This window comes from Aquarana catesbeiana, linkage group LG13, assembly GCF_042186555.1.
Source record: "Aquarana catesbeiana isolate 2022-GZ linkage group LG13, ASM4218655v1, whole genome shotgun sequence".
Lineage (NCBI taxonomy): Eukaryota > Metazoa > Chordata > Amphibia > Anura > Ranidae > Aquarana > Aquarana catesbeiana.
In genome coordinates, this window is record NC_133336.1 from 201,354,326 (window position 1) to 201,375,029 (window position 20,704).

The 20,704-nt window shown below is 47.2% G+C and overlaps 2 protein-coding genes across 4 annotated transcripts in view; both read right to left on the reverse strand.

Moving 5' to 3' along the window:
* The window catches only part of LOC141117699 (NACHT, LRR and PYD domains-containing protein 3-like), a 2,363,088-nt gene that overhangs the window by 300,612 nt on the left and 2,041,772 nt on the right, over positions 1-20,704 (reverse strand). The window lies entirely within an intron of this gene.
* LOC141117536 (NACHT, LRR and PYD domains-containing protein 3-like) overlaps positions 1-20,704 on the reverse strand; it is a 387,369-nt gene that overhangs the window by 214,992 nt on the left and 151,673 nt on the right. The gene's annotated exons all lie outside the window — the stretch shown is intronic.

The following is a 20,704-nucleotide window of genomic DNA, read 5'->3' on the forward strand; positions in this document are numbered from 1 at the left end:
GTTGTACTACGACAGGTTGCACTTTCTGGCAGGCCAGACTGAACCCAGGCCATCCCTCTCAAGTCTTCCTTCCATGCTTCCTTCCCCCCCGGCTGAGGCTTCTGACGCCCAACCTGGGCCTTCCAGGCGATATATGGAGGAGCCCAGATTGAGCCAGGTATAGCATTTCTCTAAATATTTCTGCTTGTCCAATCAATGATGTTAACTAGATGTTAGTTGGGAGTACTAATTTAGGATTGTGATTGATGATGCAAAACATTACAACTATGTCCCTTTTTCATACACAGGGAAGTCTCAGCCAGGAGGTGGCCGGGCCGAGCCGGCTGGCTGATATCAAGGTCCCTCCACCCCCCCTGAAAACAGAAAGTGGCAGTAGGAGGAGTACCCTAGAGGAGGCTGCTATAGCATTCCTTTGGAGGGCTACAGAGGTCCTGGGAGCACCCCACACCATGCAGGAGAACATTGCTGCCTTCATAGCCTATAAAATGCAGAGGATGGAGGAGGGCCAAAAAGTCTTGTGTGAGGCCCTCATATCGGAGGCTCTGGAGAAAGGTATGAGGGGCCAAATTACACCTCACACACATCTTTGGGATGGTCCTCCTCCTCCTCCTGCAGGTCCTCCTCTTCCTCCTCCCTCTCCTCCAGGTCCTCCCAGTCCTCCTCCAGGTCCTCCCAGTCCTCCTCCTCCTCAAGGTCCTACTCCTCCTCCTGCCACATCTCCAACTGCACAGCCACAGCCCGGAAGGAAGCGTGGAAGGAAGACCAGACAGTGATTGCCCTGGGTTCAGTCTGGTTGGCCAAAAGATGCAGCCTCTTGTGGTACCACAGCCTGGGGACACAGATGTCATCTGCTGCTATCCGGATCTCTGCGAATTCTGGACCAGACTGCCCTCCCTTAGATATGGACTCCTCAGGCCACCAATTTTGATGTTGAAGAATTGATGTCTGCCGTGAGGGTCCCAGGCTTCGCTAATTTCTCATGTTGATCCAGTGTTGCCTTCCTCTTTGTTTGGTTCTGATCCCTTAATAAAGGATTTTTGTTTTGAATTATACACTCCTATGTGTTTTACTTCAAAAATTACAGTTGGTTTGTGAGGATTCAGGTACATTTCAAATATACAATGTGAAATGAACAAGGGACACCAACAACAAACAATCTCCTTGAGATTAAATAATAAAAGATATCAATGGTGTTGGGGTAACTTGACACACAAACCACAGACAAAAATATTCAGGAGTAAAAATAAAAATAACATTGAACAAAGATCAGCCTTGGAAAAAATCCAAACATTAAAACAAAAAAAAGGCTGAAAATCCCCCCCAAAAAAATAAAAAAAATATAAAACTGTTAGATGTGACAACTAATAACAATATATTCAGGGAATCCCACTAAAAAAAACACAAATAAAACTTTGTGAGAAGTGTGTGTGAATATGAGCAGCTAAACTATTTAATTCTTGTCACATTATAAAGAAGAAGAGAGTGCGCTGTATTAAACCATTTTTAACATTGCAGCGTGACAAAAGTGCTGTATCCATTGCGAATGATATGTTTACCAGAACGAGCTGGCCCGTGTCAGAATTTCTTCTGAGCATGCGTGGCACTTTGTGCGTCGGAACAGGCCACACACGGTCGGAATTGACGCGATCGGATTTTGTTCTCGGAAAATTTTATCTCCTGCTCTCCAACTTTGTGTGTCGGAAAATCCGATGGAAAATGTCCGATGGAGCCCACACATGGTCGGAATTTCCGACAACACGCTCCGAACGGACATCGTCCATCGGAAAATCCGACCGTGTGTACGGGGCATAAAGGAGAAAATGTTTTCCCATATTAAATCTTACAGGAGATAATTTCCTTTCCTATGGGGTAGATTTCATCTCACTTGCTGTTATCTCCTTCCGTTTGCAAGTAGGAGTCGTTTGTAAGTTGGATGTTTGAAAGTAAGGGCTTGCCCTATATGCTCAGCAGAAATTTGGGCCTTAGGTGTTGTTGTGGCCACAACACTATAAGTCCTCACAGGGCCCTGCTGTGAAATATTAGATCTAGAATTGTAATTACATGCCCCTGTTGAACAGGGTCAGAAAAATTGGGCCTTTGGTGATGGTGGTGGTGGTGCCACAACACTGTAAGTCCTCACAGTTACTCTTGGTGGGCGCAGACACGGGCCCTGCTGTGAAATATTAGATCAAGAATTGTAATTACATGCCCCTGTTGAACAGGGCCAGAAAATTTGGCCTTTGGTGGTGGTGGTGGTGCTGGTGGCACAACACTGTAAGTCCTCACAGTTACTCTTGGTGGGCGCAGAAACGGGCTCTGCTGTGAAATATTAGATCAAGAATTCTAATTACATGTCTCTGTTAAACAGGGGCTGAAAAATTGGGCCTTAGGCACTGGTGCTGTTGCCACAATACTGCAACCCCTCACAGATACTCTAGTTGGAACGCAGGAACGAGCCCTGCTGCAAATTATTGCATCAACAATTGTAATTACACGCCCCTGTTAAACAGGGGCTGAAAAATTGGGCATTAGGCACTGGTGCTGGTGCCACAATACTGCAACCCCTCACAGATACTCTAGTTGGAGCGCAGGAACTAGCCCTGCTGCAAAGAATTGCATCAAAAATTGTAATTACACACCCCTGTTAAACAAGGGCAGAAAAATTGGGCCTTAGGCACTGGTACTGGCGCCCAGAACCAAAATTGTCCTTACAAGCTATCAGCATGATCATTGAGGAGGAAGAGGAGAATTACTAAGCATAACATGATAGTCACTCAGCATCAGCATAGGCAGTCTTTGAAGGGATCTGACATTTCAAAAAAAATTATTCGGTTACATCAGCATCAGGTGCTTGGTATCTGGTGGTGATCCAAGACTTATTAATTTTTATGAAGGTCAGTCAATCAACCGAGTCGGTGGACAGACGCACCCTGTGAATGTTCACAAAGCCTCCAGCAGCACTGAATGTGCGTTCCGAAAGAACGCTGGATGCAGGACAGGCCAATAGCTCAATTGCATACAGTGCAAGCTCTGGCCAGTGATCCATCCTCAAGACCCAGTAACCCAGAGGATTTTCGGTGGGAAAGGTGTCCAAGTCAGATCTTGCCCCTAGGTATTCCTGCACCATGTAAAACAGACGCTGGCGATGGTTGCTGGAACCGATCATACCTTGGGGCTGCGGACTAAAAAATTGTCTGAACGCATCGGTCAGACGGCCACCTTCTCCACCGCTCCTTCTCTGACTGACCGAAGCCTCAGTAACACGTCCAGAAACAGGAGTTTGTAACCTCCCAGTCTCTGGGAATGCATTGCACAGACCTTTCTGCAAGGCCTCCCGAAGATGTTTCATCCTCTGCTCCCTCTGCGAGGGCAAGATAAGGTCCACAACCTTACCCTTTTAACGTGGATCAAGGAGGGTTGCCAGCCAGTATTGGTCCTTCTCCTTGATACCACGAATACGAGGATCCTTACGCAGGCTTTGCAGGATCAGGGAGGCCATGCAGTGTAGGTTTGCTCAGGCATTCGGTCCGGAGTCCTCTGGGTCACTAAGGACGACATGATCCACAGCCACGTACAAGTCCATGTGTTTCTTGGGACTCTAAATGATTCCTTAAAGACTGCTGCTGATGCTGAGTGCCAGGCTCCACCTCCATACTGACACAATCCTTCTCCTCCTCCTCTTCCTGTGTGATCGGCGGGCACGCAGGAACACTGTCTGGATAAAGGGGGCCTTGAGAGCTAAGGAAGTCCTCCTCTTCCTGCCTCTGTTCTGCCTCAAGTGCCCTGTCCATTATTCCACGGAGCTTGTGCTCCAACAGGTGGACAAGGGGGACAGTGTCACTGATGCATGCTCTGTCACTGCTCACCATTCTCGTGACCTCCTCAAATGGTGACAGGACAGTGCATGCATCCCTGATCATGGCCCACTGGCATGGGGAAAAAAAACAAAGCTCTCCTGACCCTGTCCTGGTGCCATAGTCATACAAGTACTCATTGATGGTCCTATGCTGTGTGTGCAGCCGCTGCAGCATGGCCAACATTGAGTTCCTCCTGGTGGGCATGTCACAGATTAGGCGGTTATTGGGCAGGTTAAATTCCTTTTGGAGGTCTGCCAGCCGAGCACTGGCACTATATGACCGGCGGAAATGCACCATCAAGTTAAGGACGTGAGCCAAACAGGGCACATGGGTCAGTTGTCCCTGTCGGAGGGCGGAGAGGAGGTTAGTGCCATTGTCACAAACCACCATTCCTGGCTTAAGTTGGCGTGGCGTCAACCACCTCTGAACCTGCCCCTTCAGAGCTGACAGAACCTCTGCCCAAGTGTGGCTCCTGTCCCCCAAGCACACCAGCTCAAGCACCGCATGGCATCTTTTGGCCTGCGTACTTGCATAGCCCCTTGAACGGCTACAGAGCACCGCTGGTTCCCGAGGACTAAGCACAGGAAGAGGCCATGGAGGAAGAAGAAGAGCAGGGGGTGGAGGAGAGAGTTGTGTCAGAATCATTAGTAGTGGCATTTTGGAGGCGTAGTTGCGGAACAACCTCCAACACTACTGCACCTTGTCCTGCATCCTTCCCAGCTGCCAGCAGAGTGACCCAATGTGCCGTGAAACTTAGGTAACGTCTCTGTCCATGCCTGCTGGACCATGAGTCATCGGTAATATGCACCTTACCACTGACTGCCCTGTCCAGCAAGGCCAAGACATTGCCTTCCACATGCCGGTAGAGAGCCGGAGATGCCTTCCGTGAGAAAAAGTGGCGTTTGGGTACCTGCCACTGAGGAACCGCACATTCCACAAACTCACGGAAGGGGGCAGAGTCTACCAACTGAAAAGGTAGCAGTTAAAGTGCTAGCAATTTTGCCAAGCTAGCATTCAACCGCTGGGCATGTGGATGGCTGGGAGCGAACTTCTTTCGGCGGTGCAGCAGGTGGGGCAGGGAAATTTGCCTGGTACAACCTGATGTCGGTGTACCAAAAGCAGATTGCCCACAAGTACTTGGCTGTGACACACCTAATTCTACACCTTCATTCCTCTCAGTGCAGGTCTCAGAGAGGACTGAAGGTATAGTGGGGTGGGAGATCTCAGCTGATGAGGAGCAAGGAGAGGTCCTCTTTGTTCTTTGGTGTGGGTCTTTTAGATACGCTTGCCAACGAACTGCATGGCAGGTCAACATATATCTGGTCAAGCATGTGGTGCCCAAGCGGGAGATGTTTTGGCCTCGCGAGATACGCTTGAGACATATGTTGCAAATAGCAGCGGTGCGATCTGTTGCTCTCATCTCAAAAAAGCCCACACCAAAGAACTTTTGGAATAACGTGCAGAGACAGCAGTGCCCTGCACATGCGGAGCTTTGGGGTGTGATGCAGTCAGTGTGCTGCCCTTAGGCTGGCCACTGAAGGGTATCCTGGCTCGTTGGTGATGTGCATCCTCCTCCTCCTCTCTTCTATCAGACACCCTGAGCTGGGCATCCTCCTGGAGCATGTACCCAACACTGTGGTCAAACAGTTCGGGGGACTCCTCAGGAGGACATGGTGGGGCTAGGGAAGGAGTGACTGATGCCATTGAGCCGAGGGAAGAGGCCGTATTGGCAGCTGTTTTGCCAGACAAAGTACCCTGAGCCTGGGTGAAAGAGGATGAGGAGGATGAGGACGGCTTGGTCATCCACTCGACCAAGTCTTCCGCATGTTGTGGCTCAAAATGGCCAGCTGCTGGAAAAAAGGCCAAGCGTGCCCCACGGCCACGTGCTGATGAGGATGCACCGTCTCCACGACCAGCACGTTGCCTCTAGACACAGAGCCTGCTTGCCCTCTTTTATTGGCTTGTGACTGTCTGCCTCTCCTTGTTAGACTTCCAGACATACTAATGGCCTGTAGCTGCACTAAGCTGGGATATATATATATATATATACCGTATATATATATACTGATACTGCAGCTAGCAAAATCAACTGCCTGCCTACAGTAGCACCACCAACCTTCTACAGGTAGCTTTAGCTGAACACTGTGCAGAGGTCACACTACACTAACGTGTAAATACTTTAGCTGCCTGTGGTAGTGATAGGATCAGGAAAACACCACCAACCTTCTACAGGTAGCTTTAGCTGAACACTGTGCAGAGGTCGCACTACACTAACGTGTAAATAATTTAGCTGCCTGCGGTAGTGATAGGATCAGGAAAACACCACCAACCTTCTACAGGTAGCTTTAGCTGAACACTATGCAGAGGTCGCACTACACTAACTTGTAGCTTTAGCTGAACACTGTGAGGAGGACGCAATACACTAACTTGTAGCTTTAGCTGAACACTGTACAGAGGTCGCACTACACTAACTTGTAGTTTTAGCTGAACACTGTGAGCAGGACGCACTACACTAACTTGTGGCTTTAGCTGAACACTGTGCAGAGGTTGCCCTACACTAACTTGTAGCTTTAGCTGAACACTGTGCAGAGGTCGCACTACACTAACTTGTAATTTTAGCTGAACACTGTGAGGACGCACTACACTAACTTGTAGCTTTAGCTGAACACTGTGCAGAGGTCGCACTACACTAACTTGTAGTTTTAGCTGAACACTGTGAGGAGGACGCACTACACTAACTGTAAATAGTCTAGCTGCCTGACTGTGGTACAAATAGGATCAAAAGAACACCAGCAATTTTCTGCAGATAGCTGTAAGTACTGTAACAAGACAAGCCTGCCTGTCAGTAGGAAGATAACAGGAACGGATCTAGCTAAACTGAATACAGTGTATATATATATATATATATATACACTGTAAGTGCAGCAAACTGACTGACTGTCCTGCCCAATCTAACTCAAATGAAATTACACTGTCTCTGTCTCAGCAGCACGCCAGAAGACACTACACAGGGCCGCCGTGCAGGCGGCCTTATATAGTGTGGGGCGTGTTCTAAACCCCCTGAGCCATAATTGGCCAAAGCCACCCTGGCTTTGGCCAATTAAAGCTATCTCTACTGACGGCGCCAATCATCAGCCAGCAATGCACTGCGATGCCACAGTGAATTATGGGCCGTGATGCACCACACGAATTTGGCGCGAACGGCCCATATCGTTCGTAATTCGACAAACGGGTGAACAGACGATGTTCGAGTCGAACATGGGTTTGACTCGAACACGAAACTCATCCCTAGTCCAGAGATTGCAAACAGAATGCCAGCTGCAGGGCTAGAGGATCTCATTCCTGTGCCCGGTGCAGCATAAGGAGGGAGGGATCCTGGAAGCACCTGCTCAGTATTATCCAATCATGCTGTGCTTTTGTTACAACCCCTCCCACTTCCCCTGCCACCTTGTTTTGATTTCAGGCAGCTCCAGGGGAAGAAGAAGCCACACCCCTCAGTTTTCTAATGCCCATGTGATTCTCTTTTTATGTATGCTTTAAGGAGGTGAGAAGAAGGTTGTGTAGCAGGCAGCTTGCAGAGTGATAGGTGTGTGGTTTAATGCAGGAAGTGTTCTTAAGAGGGGGGACAGGACAAGGGGAAACATGCTCTTATAAGTTATGTATGTTGTAATTACCAGGCTCCTCAGCATCAGAGGAATAGAACACAGACCTCATACATTGATTTATATCAGCAAAAATCATGTTTATTACAGAGACTTCTGTGCTAGGGAGAAAATAAGATCTGTGTGTTCTGTCCCTTTCCTCTCTCTGCCAGCTCCATCTTTAACTCTTTTGGCTCTTGCATACTAGTTTTGGCCTCTGAAGAGCAATCAACATTTAGATTGCTCTTTAGAAAACATTAGGCAGGTGGTGAGAAGGTGTTGTATCACCTCTTCCCCGCCTGCTTTATCTCCTTGAACCCCACACTAGTGCACCACAACTGTGCATTGCAGAGCAGCCCTATTCACTTGAATGGGTTGTGTTCAGTGGGTGGTAGCACCTGCCAAAAGCCAAAGGTTACTACCATGACATAAAATGTCAAGACTACAGCATGTGTACACCTCCAGCTGCTGGCTATGCAGCTAAAAGGGTAGCAGTTTGGGTGGTAAAAATGTGGCTCAATTGAAGAATTTTACAGTCCCCTAACCACTAGTGTGAATGAGCCGTAATATTGCTGGTGTGGTGTCACAATCAATCTCTATATAAGTAAAGTGAACATCCCCTCTCCCTCCTCATGTTACCATAAAGGTGTTTTTTTTACTAATCTGATACATATATATGCCACTAATGTAAGGGCTCATTTACATTTGCTGTAAGGGGGCAAAAAAGTAGGAATTTGAGCCATGGTTTTATTGTCACCTAAACCACTGGTCATGATCCCTACAGAGCCTGGACCAGCTCTGTGACATCAGCCGACAGCGGGTTTTTGCGGAGGGGCAGAGCTGAAACAGTGATGTGAGTACTTTGTACAGTGGTGAGTACTTTGTGGGTTGTCTGTGGTGTAAGCTTATTACTGGTTGGAAGCCTCTGTGGAGGCTCTCAAAATATAGAGTTAGGATTACAAAAAATGGGGTGCCTTGATGGGGCTCTGTAGCTTATGCATGTTTTTGCAAATGTATGCTGACTAAACCCCTGTTTTTAACACACACTGTTGGACAGAATAATTTAATTGGTTAGCAGGTTGGTCAGTAAGTTGATCTGGGAATGTCTTTGGTTTTGTTTTGCATGTGTTTCCCCTCCATGTGTTATAGGTGAGGGCAGTGGCCATTTGTTTGTACTGAAATTTGAAAATACAATACTTTAACTTTTAAATAATTTATTTATTTAATTTATTTTATTCTTGAAATATATAGGTATGGGTATATAATTGTGTTTTATAGTTGCCCCCCTACCTTTGTCTCTGTCCCCCCATGTGCCCCCCTAAATATGAAAGCTGGAGACGTCACTAACAGTGAGAGGAGTGGGACATCAGAATCCAGAAGCAATGACGATTTTGTCACTTCCAGTTTCAGTTCTGTTTTTCCTGGTTGGTTACCAGTCAGTGAAGCAGCCGTTCAGACCAATCTGTGTCTGATTACCTGCATTGGAGGCCAGAGAAGAGATATGGGGTCTAATAGATCTCTCCATAAAGAAAACCTGCCATGGCCCACACTATCACAAGGTATGTTGTTCATCTCTTGTGAAAGCAATAAGGTTGATATTTTTTTTTTAAGTAAAGTGTTAAAAAATTAAAAATAAAATATAAAATAAAATATAAAAAATAGTTTTTAAAGAACCCCGTCCCCCTGTGCTCATATGCAAAGGCACACATGTGCACACATTCCCGCACACATATATGTAAACATCAATTTCACCACACATGTGAAGTATTGCCACCAACGTCAGAGTGAGATCTATAATTCTAACACCAGACCTCCTATGTAACTCTAAACTGGTAACCTGTAAAGGATTTTAAAGTGTCACCTATGGAGATTTTTAGGTACCGTAGTTTGGCATTGTTCCACGGGTGTACGCAATTTTAAAGTGCGACATGTTTGGTATCTATTTACGCAGCGCAACATCATCTTTTATACTTTACCAAGCACTTGGGTATTATATTTTGTTTTTGCACATTAAAAAGCATTAAAATGTATTTTATACAAAACAATACAATTGAAAAACTGCTGCGCAAATATCGTGTGACATAAAAATATGCAACACCCACCATTTTATTCTCTAGGGCCTCTGCTTAACAAAATTATAATGTTTGGAGGTTCTAAGCATTTTTTTAGCAAGAAATTATATATTTTTTTCATGTAGGAGAGAAATATCATAATTGGCCAGGACTGGCAATGGTTAAAGGCACAGCTATGCGCGGTGCTGCTGTATCGACGTGTATTCATTTATTTGAGGGGTTTTATAAGAACATTTAATCTGTTCTTCTGCTCTATTTCCATCATTGTCTATATGTGGGTACACTATACAGTATATGTAGATGATGTGTTTGTCATTGCTCTCTGAATGTGTAACCTTATTGAATGGTATTTTCAATGACGCTGTATTCAGCCCTGACATTTCACACACAGTATTACCTTTCTTGGAGTAAATGATCAAAAACTGAACAGCTGACTTTACACAAATCCTAATGACAGAAACACCATAATTCACTATAAAAGTGCTCATCCTGAATACCTCATCCAAGGTCTCTCTCTGTCACAGTTCCTTAAGCCTCGTACACACGGTTCTATTGTTGGAAGGGGATTGTCTGTTGACAGACTGTTGTCCTAAATTCGTACCATTAGTATGCTCCTTTAGACAATTGTTTTCCAATTTTCAACCAACAAATGTTGGATGGCAGGCTAGTAAATTTTCGGCGGATGAAATTAGCAGAAGGGGCCCAAAGGGTGGCGCTCAAGAGCTGAAATTCCTTGTAGTACGTCACTATGTTTGTGTTTGTGGCACGACAATTGTGTAACGTTAGTATGCAAGACAAGATCCTGGCACACGCCCTTTTGACAAAAATCAAATGCTCGGTTGGCCAACAATCGTACTGTATGTACGAGGCTTAAGAGTAAAAGCATGGCAGGGGTATGTAAGGGGGTTATTGGAACTTATTGGGGTGTGTGAAAATGATAGGACAGCCACACAGTCATCAGATCACTTCCATCTGACCAATTACAGCTGGATTGTCAGGTCTACACACACTCCAGGGGGCTGCAGCCACTGGAGTTTGTGTAAACCCCCCACTGCTATGGCTCAGTGGTGTCGCTAGGGGGGTGCAGTTCACACCCGGGTGACACCTGCTAGAGGGGTGACACTGTGCCGACTCTCCCGAGGGTGAGTAAAGCCATTTTTTCAGCTGTCCTGGCCAACACATCTCCAGCGCCGCAGCCGTGCTGCCCTGGTCTGTGTCCTTCCTCCTCCTATTTCCCTGCTGCTGAGCCTGTCACATGTGTCACTATCTCTGCCTGGGCGGTGCGGCTGCACACTGTTCTCTCCACTCCAGCTGCCATCCAGGACGGGTGTACTACAGTTTACCTAGCCGCCCACCCTGCTCTGCCCCCAAGCTGGTACTGTAATGGGTGGAGGGTGTCAGCTTGCATTGAGGGGGTGACCGCCGCCAGCCCGAGGTTAGGTGGGGGGTTGCCATGGTGTCGGCACGCCACCCAGTTACACCTGAGAGCTAGTGTGGGACTGGGAGGAGTGCCCTGTCTAGTGCCCTGTGCTGGTCTGATAACTGAGGGGGGATTGAGAGCTGGACACAGCTATATATATATAGCCTGGGGGGTGCTATGGGAGGGGAGAGGGGGGACTACTAGCACAAGTGGAGAGGGGGGTCTGCACTGAGGGGGTCTATGCTGATGGAGGGGGGGAACTGCACTGAGGGGGATCTATGATTATGGAGTGGGGTGGGTCTGTACTGAGGGGATCTATGCTTATGGAGGGGGGTCTGCACTGAGGGGGTCTATGCTGATGGAGGGGGTGGAACTGCACTGAGGGGGATCTATGATTATGGAGGGGGTGGGTCTGTACTGAGGTGGATCTATGCTTATGGAGGGGGGTCTGCACTAAGGGGGATATATGCTTATGGAGGGGGGTCTGCACTGAGGGGGGTCTCTGCTTATGGAGGGGGGTCTTCACTGAGGGGGGTCTATACTTATGGAGGGGGATCTGCACTGAGGGAGTCTATGCTGATGGAGGGGGCTGCACTGAGGGGGTCTATGCTGATGAGGGGGGTCTGCACTGAGGGGGATCTATGCTTATGGAGGGGTGTCTGCACTGAGGGGGTCTATGCTGATGGGGGGTCTGCACTGAGGGGGGTCTATGCTGATGGTGGTCTGCATTGAAGGGGGTTTATGCTGGTGGGTGGTCTGCACTGAGGGGGGAGGTCTATACTGATGGAGGGAGTCCATCAGAGTGTACTTAATGGGGGGTTATACTGAGGAAAGAGAGTCTGTACTTAGTGGGGGGTCTATACTGTGGGAGGGTGGTCTGTATTGAAGGGGGACTATAGTTGGCAGGGACGTGACACCAATTTTTTTCACAAAAAATGATGGCAGTGGTGATGGGGGGGAAAGGGATGACATCGAGCGAAACATGTCGAGTGGTATCTACTAAGTGGTTTTCTCTGTCAACATCTTCGTAAAGCCAATTATGGTCATTGTGAAACTTGTTTTTAATGAATGAACTTTTTCTACTATGTACTAAATAAATAAATTTTTTTATATGGATAGATTTTGCATACTGTCATGAACAGGTGTGACCAGAATGGTGTGATCTGTGACAGAGGACACCCAAAGGTATATACGTGAAAATATAATAATTTATTAAAGAAAGTGAGTAATATAGTACAACCGACTCTAATATGACACAGTGCAATAACCAACCACAGACAGAGACCCACAAATAACAACAGACAGATAAGTGCAATAAATGGGAAATACCAGGATCATAAACAATAGCCAGGCCAGGGTCATACACATCAGATCAGCAGATGTACAGGGGATGTTCCAGAGACATAAACATAAGCCAGGCCAAGGCCATACACAGGGAGATCAGCAGATGGGGTTGAACACAGGACAGGGAGAGGATGGATGGATAGATCCGACTGCAGGCAGGGATGCAAGGTAACAGGTGGGGCAAGATAGGGATCTGGACAGGGAGACAGGTTCAGGTTCAGGGCACAGGATCAGATCGCTAGCAGGTCAGGAGGCAATGAAGAAATCAAGGCAAACCGTTAGCCAGACCAGGGTCATACACAGGGGGATCAGCAACTGAACAAGGGCAGGTTAGGAGAGGGAGAGATAATGGATGGGAAATGGCTACAAGGGAATAGGAACACAGGAGGGACAGGATCAGGATGGGATCGGATACAGGCTCAGGTTCAGGTTCCAGATACAGGTTCAAGATACAGGTTCCAGGTCAGGGCGCAAGGAAGAAAGATACCAAGGCAAGCATGTGAATGTTTGCCGGGTATTTATAGGCCTATTATTGGCCTCAAGTGACACCTGATTGTAGGAGGTACTGTCTGCTCCACACTGCCAGGATCCATCCGCTGGTGGACGCCAATACTACGGCCCAAAGATGATATAATATTAACAGGGAAAAGCTCTCCTGACAGTTCCACACTGCCAGGAGACACCTGCTGGTGGACCTCAGTACTGCATGCCAAATAACAGGTATTACCAGCGGATGGAACATTTCCTGACACATACATACTTCTTGACTCTGATTATCTTGATATTCATGCACCTCTAAAAGTCCCTGGGGTAATTGTGCCCCATTTCCCTCTCTTTTTTACATATTTGTTCATGGGATGTGGTGCCATTGGTTAACTGCTTTTGTCCTCTATAATATATAGAGGACACCAGTGGTGGTGGTGATGGAGGATAGGGATGACATCAGTGGTGGTGGTGACGGGGGGATGGTTGTGACATTGGTGGTGGTGATGGGGGAATAGGGATGACACCAGTGGTGGTGGTGATGGAGGATAGGGATGACATCAGTGGTGGTGGTTATGGGGGATAGGGATGACATTAGTGGTGGTGGTGATGGGGGGATAGGTATGACATCAGTGGTGGTGGTGATGGGGGATAGGAATGACATCAGTGGCAGCGGTGACGGGGGATAGGGATGACATCAGTGGCGGTGGTGATGGGGAATAGGGATGACATCAGTGGTGGTGGTGATGGGGGATAGGGATGACATCAGTGGTGGTGGTGATGGGGGATAGGGATGACATCAGTGGTGGTGGTGATGGGGGATAGGGATGACATCAGTGGCAGTGGTGACAGGGGGGATAGGGATGACATCAGTGGTGGCGGTGATGGGAGGATAGGGATGACATCAGTGGTGATGGGGGATGATGGAACTCCAAAGACATCAGAACTTTTGAGGAACCTCTTCTGATAGGTAGTTGCCCGTTTCAGGAGAATGGCCCATATAAAATAAAAAGGGGCCACATAGCATAATTCCGTATATAAAACAAGTTTATTGAAAAAGGTAAAACACTTACATTTTTGTAGTAAAAAAGTGCTTAGTGTAAAATTGTGGCAGGCAGTGGAGTCTTCTGACGCGTTTCGTCTCACTAGACTTCGTCTGGGGTGTCTTTGGAGTTCCATTGCCATTCACTTTAAAGGTCCTCCTTCATTACCAGTTGGTAATACAAGCCCATCTGACTCACTGAGCGTATGTTCTTATGAGTCCAACCCTTCTGGTAAGCCTGCATTTCTTCTGTGTGGAGGGTCTATCACATTAACTTTTCCATATTGGTTATTCATGTGGTGAACAAGACCGTTTCATTCAAGTATTGGACTATGAATAATTATTACACATAAGTGACACCTGAAGACCACCAGAAACTATACTTTGTGCCTTATGAGAAAAGATTCCTTTTTTTTTATATCCTATGCATGTAACAATACACTTGTTTGCTCATTTGATATAATAGCGCTACACTTTTTTACATACCAAAGATAAAAGGTGGTCAGGAGAGAGTTTGGGTAGATGTAGGGAGTCAAATAAAGAGTCAAATTTCTCTTGTGTAAAGTTGTAGTGGGGGTCTGTTTGCAGGCAATTGTACAATTTGCGATAGAATTCTCCGAAAACTTTAGACATTGTAAAAGATCAGTAGGTGGGAGTACCATCAGGTTGTCTGAGAAAATCTGGGGATGAGTGGAAGGGACAAGGTTTCAGTTTGTTTACCCTATGGGGTTTGTTTGAGCTTTCATAGAATTTCTGTTTGGACCACAGAAGGGATTTGTCAATTTTTTGTATGTCTAATGATCTGAGTTGATTGCGTAGAGAGGTAACGGCTCGGAGCCCAGCCACCGTGGGGGAAGAAAGTAAAAGTTTTTCAGCTTTACGAAGTTTGGAGAGAGTAGAGGAGCGTTGGAGAGCTGCATCTTTTTTCAGACGAGAGCCTGTGGCAATACAATGTCCCCTAATGACGGCTTACGGGCTTCTCACAGGGTGGAGGGTCCCGAGACCGTATTAACATTAAGCTAGAAATACTCAACTAAGCTATTAGATAGGTGTTCTCTGGTTTCAGGGATTCGGAGGAGGGTTCCATTGAGGTGCCAATGACAAGTTCTAGGGGATGCGGAGGACAGGGCAATATCTAGATGTACTGAGGAGTGGTCTGACCAGGAGATGGGGTTCATTCCAGACGAGACTGTGGACGTTAGGAGGGGCGAGGAGATAAAGAAATTATCTAGTCTGAAGTAAAGTTTGTGAGGATGTGAATAAAATGTGTATTGTTTGTGTGTGGGGTGTTTGATCCTCCAGATGTCTAAGAGGTTCTTGGTTCTAATGAGTTTACGAAATGATTTGGAAAGGTGATCAGAGTTAGATGGAGTCTTAGACAGGAAAAGTACATGTCTGTCTTTATTGGGGGACATGATCATATTAAAATCCCTGCAGATTACTATGAAAGGTTGAGAAAATTTGTCTAGGGTGTCAAACATGGTGGTAAGGAAGTGAACCTATCCAGAGTTGGGAGCATAAACATTAACTATCATAAGGGATTGGGAGAGAAACATGCAGTCCAGGATAATAAATCTGCCATGGGGGTCCAAGTAGGAGGATTTGATTTGCAAGGGACAGAAGCGGGTAATGAGGATCACCACGCCTGCTTTACCAGACGGATCAGAGGCCATAAAAGATGTCGGGAAATGTTTACTGGCAAATTTGAGAGAACCCCCAGGATGGAAATGGGTCTCCTGGACTAGGATTACATCAGCTTTAGAAGCCTTAAACTCTTTCAGAGCCAACGATCTCTTCTGAACAGAGTTTAAACCTTTTACAGGTTACCTTACAGGTAAAAAACTTTAGCGCCATAACGACTTAACCTGGTAGATAAGCGTATGATAAGTAGCATAGCATGTATTGGGTAAGGAATTCCATGGTGCAAGGGTTATAAGGTGGGTGTAAAGTAACCTGATAACATCTAAAGCATCAGCAGAATTGTAACCTGAACATTTCCAATTTATGAGATGTAACAGCCTCTGGTCAGAAAAAAGACCAGAGGAAAAACAGTGAAAAAGACAGTAAAAGTGAAAATGAAAATGAAAAACAAAATAGAAATTAAAATAAAAAGCAGCAAAAAGGAGAAAAAGAAAAAATAGTTGAAAGTCCATAAGAAACCTAGAAGGGCAAAGGCCTCCAGGAAGGCCAGATCCGAGCCTTGGGCTGGGAAGGGGAGCATGAGGACCACAGAAGATGGGGGCCGGAGGGTCCCCCTCCGTCTTCTAGAGCAAAAGGCCTGGGTCATTAAAAAATATAAACTTTGGAAAATGTAAAACTGTTAAACCAGGGTGTCATAAAAGAACAACAACAGTCAATGCACCCCACGGGCAAGATGATGGATGCATAGGCCCACTAGGGGGTAGTCAGCCACACAGGAACATCAGGAGTCCAAACAGAAATAGCATACAAAGCCGTAGCCACGTGAAAAGTTCCTCAGGTTGGGAGTCTGGAAGATGGACGTCTCTGAGTAGTGAAGTTAGTCTTGGGTGGCTTCTGTCTCACTGGGGTCCAGATGCGACCCGGGACTGCTGGTGGTTTAGGAGTGGCCGAAAGCAGCACAGGATCCTCATCAGGGAGAGGCGGTAGGCCTAAGTTGCGTAGGAAGGCATCACTTTCCTGGAGGTCACATAGGGAATATTGTATGCCATCTCGGGATGCAGAGAGGCGAAAGGGGAATCCCCAGCAATACAGAACTTTATGGGTCTGAAGGTGTAGAGTCAGCGGGCAAAGATTTCTTCATCTTGCCAGAGTGATAGGTGAAAGGTCACTGAAGATCTGGATCCTGGACCCCCTGAAATCAAGCCTGGATTGACTACGGGTGGCGATAGTTAAAGCTTCTTTGCTGTCATAGTAGTGAAATCTGACAATCATATCTCTTGGGTTGGCTCCAGGTTTAGGGGCTAAAGATCTGTGAGCTCTATCTAAACGCCAATCAATATCAGGGATTTTTGTGGCTACAACATTAAACAAACTCAGGAGATAGGAACGAAGGTCTCTGTCTTCCACTGTTTCAGGAATGCCTCTGATCCGTAGATTCTGCCTGCATTCCCTAGTGACTGAGTGTTTAATGGTAGCATTGTCTTCTTCTAAAACTTGGACATATTGCACTAGCTCATCAAACTTAGTCTCAAGGATGTCCGTGCGATCACCCAGTTGGTCTATCACACCTCTCAGCTCTTTAGCAAGTTTCCCTACTTCCTGGGCAATATTGTGGGTGATGGCCTGGAGCAGGGATTGCAGTTTGGTGTCTAGGACATCTGCTGTTAATGGGGTAAATGTTCCCTGTAGTGGAGTGGGTGCAATGTGAAATAAAGTACCTGTCTCAGGCTCAGAATGTTCTTGTGGATCCTGTGCGGTGTCTTTGCCACTTGAGGCCGTGGATGCGGGCCTGTGCAGGAAGCGGTCCATGGTGGAAGATGTCTGGGGATTGAACACTGCGGTGTAATTCTTCCTTTGGTCCCAGGTAGGCAGAGGGGGACGGAGCTCCGAGCTTACATGCCTGTCATGTTCAGAGGCAGTGAATGTGCCCGAGAAGCCTTTCTTTTAGGGTGTAATGGGTCTGGGGAGGGCCCATCCGCAGTGTGCCTTGTGCTGAAGGGGGGCTTTATGCTTGGTGAGGGACAATAGGCAGGCACCGGGTCTCAGAGAGCAGGCTAGAAGGTTCAGTGGTGCCAAGCTATCTGTGCAGGGTCAGGGCTTGCCTCAGGACACAGTTCCTGCAAGGATGGAGGCACAGGGAAGGCGGCACAGTATCACTGGGGCACAGTACCTGGGTGCGGAGGATGTACCTTGTACAGTAGGCCACAAGATGGCGGTGGGCTATGGGTGCCTGGAAGCAGCCTTTTACTGATCCACCGGTGGCTTCTCGGGTTTTCACACAATCCAGCTACCTCCAGGTGACACCCGCTACAGATATAGATGGATTAGCTGCCTCTTGCACCGCCAGTCGCGGTACTCGAGCCCGGAGACGCTGGAGGCTTCACAGGCCTTAAGATGGTGGCGGGCTGCGAGTGCTCGGAATCTGCTTCTGCTGATCTTCCGGCGGTCTTTCGGGTCCCCACACAGCCCAGCCTCCTCCCGGGGACAGATGCTGAATGGTTAGCCTCCCTCCGCTCTGCCGATCACGGCACTCAAGCCTGGGGATGCTGGAGGTCCCACAGGCCTCAAGATGGGCACGTGTCTCTGTTGTGTGGAGCCGGCCATGGCCCAACAAGAACTCAATCAGCCGGCCGGGCTCCACAATTTTCCCAGGGGCTAGTGTGGAAGATGTCCAGTGGCGGTTGGGGAAAGTTTGGAGGCTCACCAGGTCATTTGTTTTGCAGGATGACGGTGGATTGTGGAAGGATCGGCGGAGCTCCTCAGCAACATGTCCTTTCCCTTCAATGTCCAGACATTCCCCCACATGTCCGCCGATGTTCAAAGTCTTTAAAAGATCATCCACTTCACCTAAGGATAGTCTATAGCGTGAAGAAGAACCTCTTTCTCTTCATCCTCTTCTTCCTCAGAAACTGGGGAAACACTTCCCTCTTCATCCTCTGAATCACTGCCCCCTCTGGATACAGAAACAGATGGACAAGAACAGGGTATTGCGCTGCCTTTAGGATGTGCAGCTGGGTGCTTATCCAGGTAAGAACGGAATGTTTCAAACGTGTGCGCCAATTATTTCCGGAAGGAGCTTAATAGTTCTCCTGGTTAAGTAGCAGGTGTAGCTGAGGAAGTTTCCTCCTTAACTAGATCTGCTATACAGGTCCTGCATAACACCTTGGTCCAAGACTCCCTAAGTGCATTTTTGCAGGATGGGCATTTCCTTTTAGGAGGAGGGGAGGAATGTTTTTTTTTTTAACTTTCTGAAATGCACCAAAACCAGCCCTCTATTAATACGTATATCTAAACAGTACATATAGATAAACAGTAACAAGCTTTTAATGCAAGAAAATAACCAGCTGCCAAATAGAGGAGCCAACCCTTTAGCCCCTGTGTTTGATACCGCAGCTTACTAGTGAATCTCCCCACAGAATCACCATGCTAAAAGACAAACACACTCTCCTTAGTACAAACGGTCCAAGGAGAGTGGTTCAGGCTCCCTTTCCTCCCCCCATGGGAGTAAGGGAGGGAAAAATACAAGACCCAAATGGATAATGTACAGAGACCTCTGTCCCTGCTTACTTGGGTCTGGCTGGTGTTAGTGGCTCCTGCTCCTGCCACCACCGCTTGTTCCTCTTCCATGCTGCCTGAGTTCACAGTGGCATTCAGCTGCTCTTTATTTGAACTTCCCTTCCTTTCGCGGCTGTGATGACCGGAAATGACACCAGCAAAGGCTGCCCCCTCATCCTGCATTCCAGTGGCCAGAACCAGAAGCCACGTCACACCGCCGGAAGTCCTGCCTCGGCCAGAAGTGATGCACTTGCGACCCAGGACCCGGAAAGCATGGAGGCTTATGAACGGAGGAGATGCTGCTCTCACAGCTGTGAAGCATGCCATCCCTCCTTCCAGCCTGCAGCCACTGGTCTACAGAGAGCGGGGACCTCCAGCAGCCTGAACCCTCGCAGGGTATGAAGAGGGGGAGACGCCAGAGCACCCCCCTCCCATAAGGGGGGATGCTGGGCTGGCCAGCAAACATACTACCCCACAGGTATGTCCCATACTCTCCCCACCTGGAGAAAGCATAGCACACTCTTGGTTCCCTGCAGTGCTTCCACCATGGAGGAAACACTACAACTGAGGCCATGGTGGAAGTGTCCGGTCTATAAAGAAAACTGACTGCAGTGTTTCCTGGGAAAGTGGGTGGAGCTGCGCTCTCTCCAGGTTCTGTCCTGAAAGACGAAGGGAGAAAATAGCCACATGGCAGCCATATGAACCTATGCTGGACCCAGAGATCCTCCTCTCCACTGAAGTGAGGGGTTTTGAGTCATGGGTAACACTGTGACACAGACTATAGGTGCCCAATCATATGTGTCCACATGAGACATTTAACTCACTGGCCACCCCAGTCCAGGATGGGTCATAGTCGCTGTCGACTGAGAGCAGAGCTAGTGGTCTGTGTGCTCTCGCTGGTCAAACTGGGGTGACCTGACTGTTAATAGAAGACTTCAACATGAAAAAATTACGGAAAAAGAAAAGGAAAAAAATAAGAAAGCTATAAGACCACAAGTCCCAGCATAAAACAATACATCCATACTCCTGGCACTAGGCAAAATAACTGGAGGCCTATAGAAGAGAAGAGGCTGTGTCCGTCAATGAACATAAGAAATCTTCCTTTATCTTCATAGAATGCAAGAAGGTAAACAAAATCTTCAGCCTTTAGAACCACTTTAAGTGATATTACAGATGAGAACTAGGAATATTTACATCTTTGTATGTTTCTGATTATTAAGTGACATCCAAATCTCCTCTATCATTCAGGAATAAATCATCATGATTCCCAGTCCTGTGATCACTATGAAATCTCTGACATGGTGATCATATAGTATTATTCACAAACACATCTGTTGGGTTATGATGTCACAATAGCTCACACAGATAGAAGCATTTTGACATATGAAGTTAGCAGGCTACAGTTTTTAAAGGGCAATACAGTTTTCCATTGGTGAGAACACCATTTATAGATCCATTTCCTGCAATGAGCTTCTGGCCCTGGAATAAAATGGAATACAATTTAGTGTTCAAGAACTATGAACCTGGTAACAGAAGACAGACCCCAGATCAAGTATAAATGGTGTTCATAGATTATCATAATTTATAAAGATTCAGATCTAGAAGTCCTCAGTAGAGTAGATGGTACAAATGAAGTGTAATTATTCCAA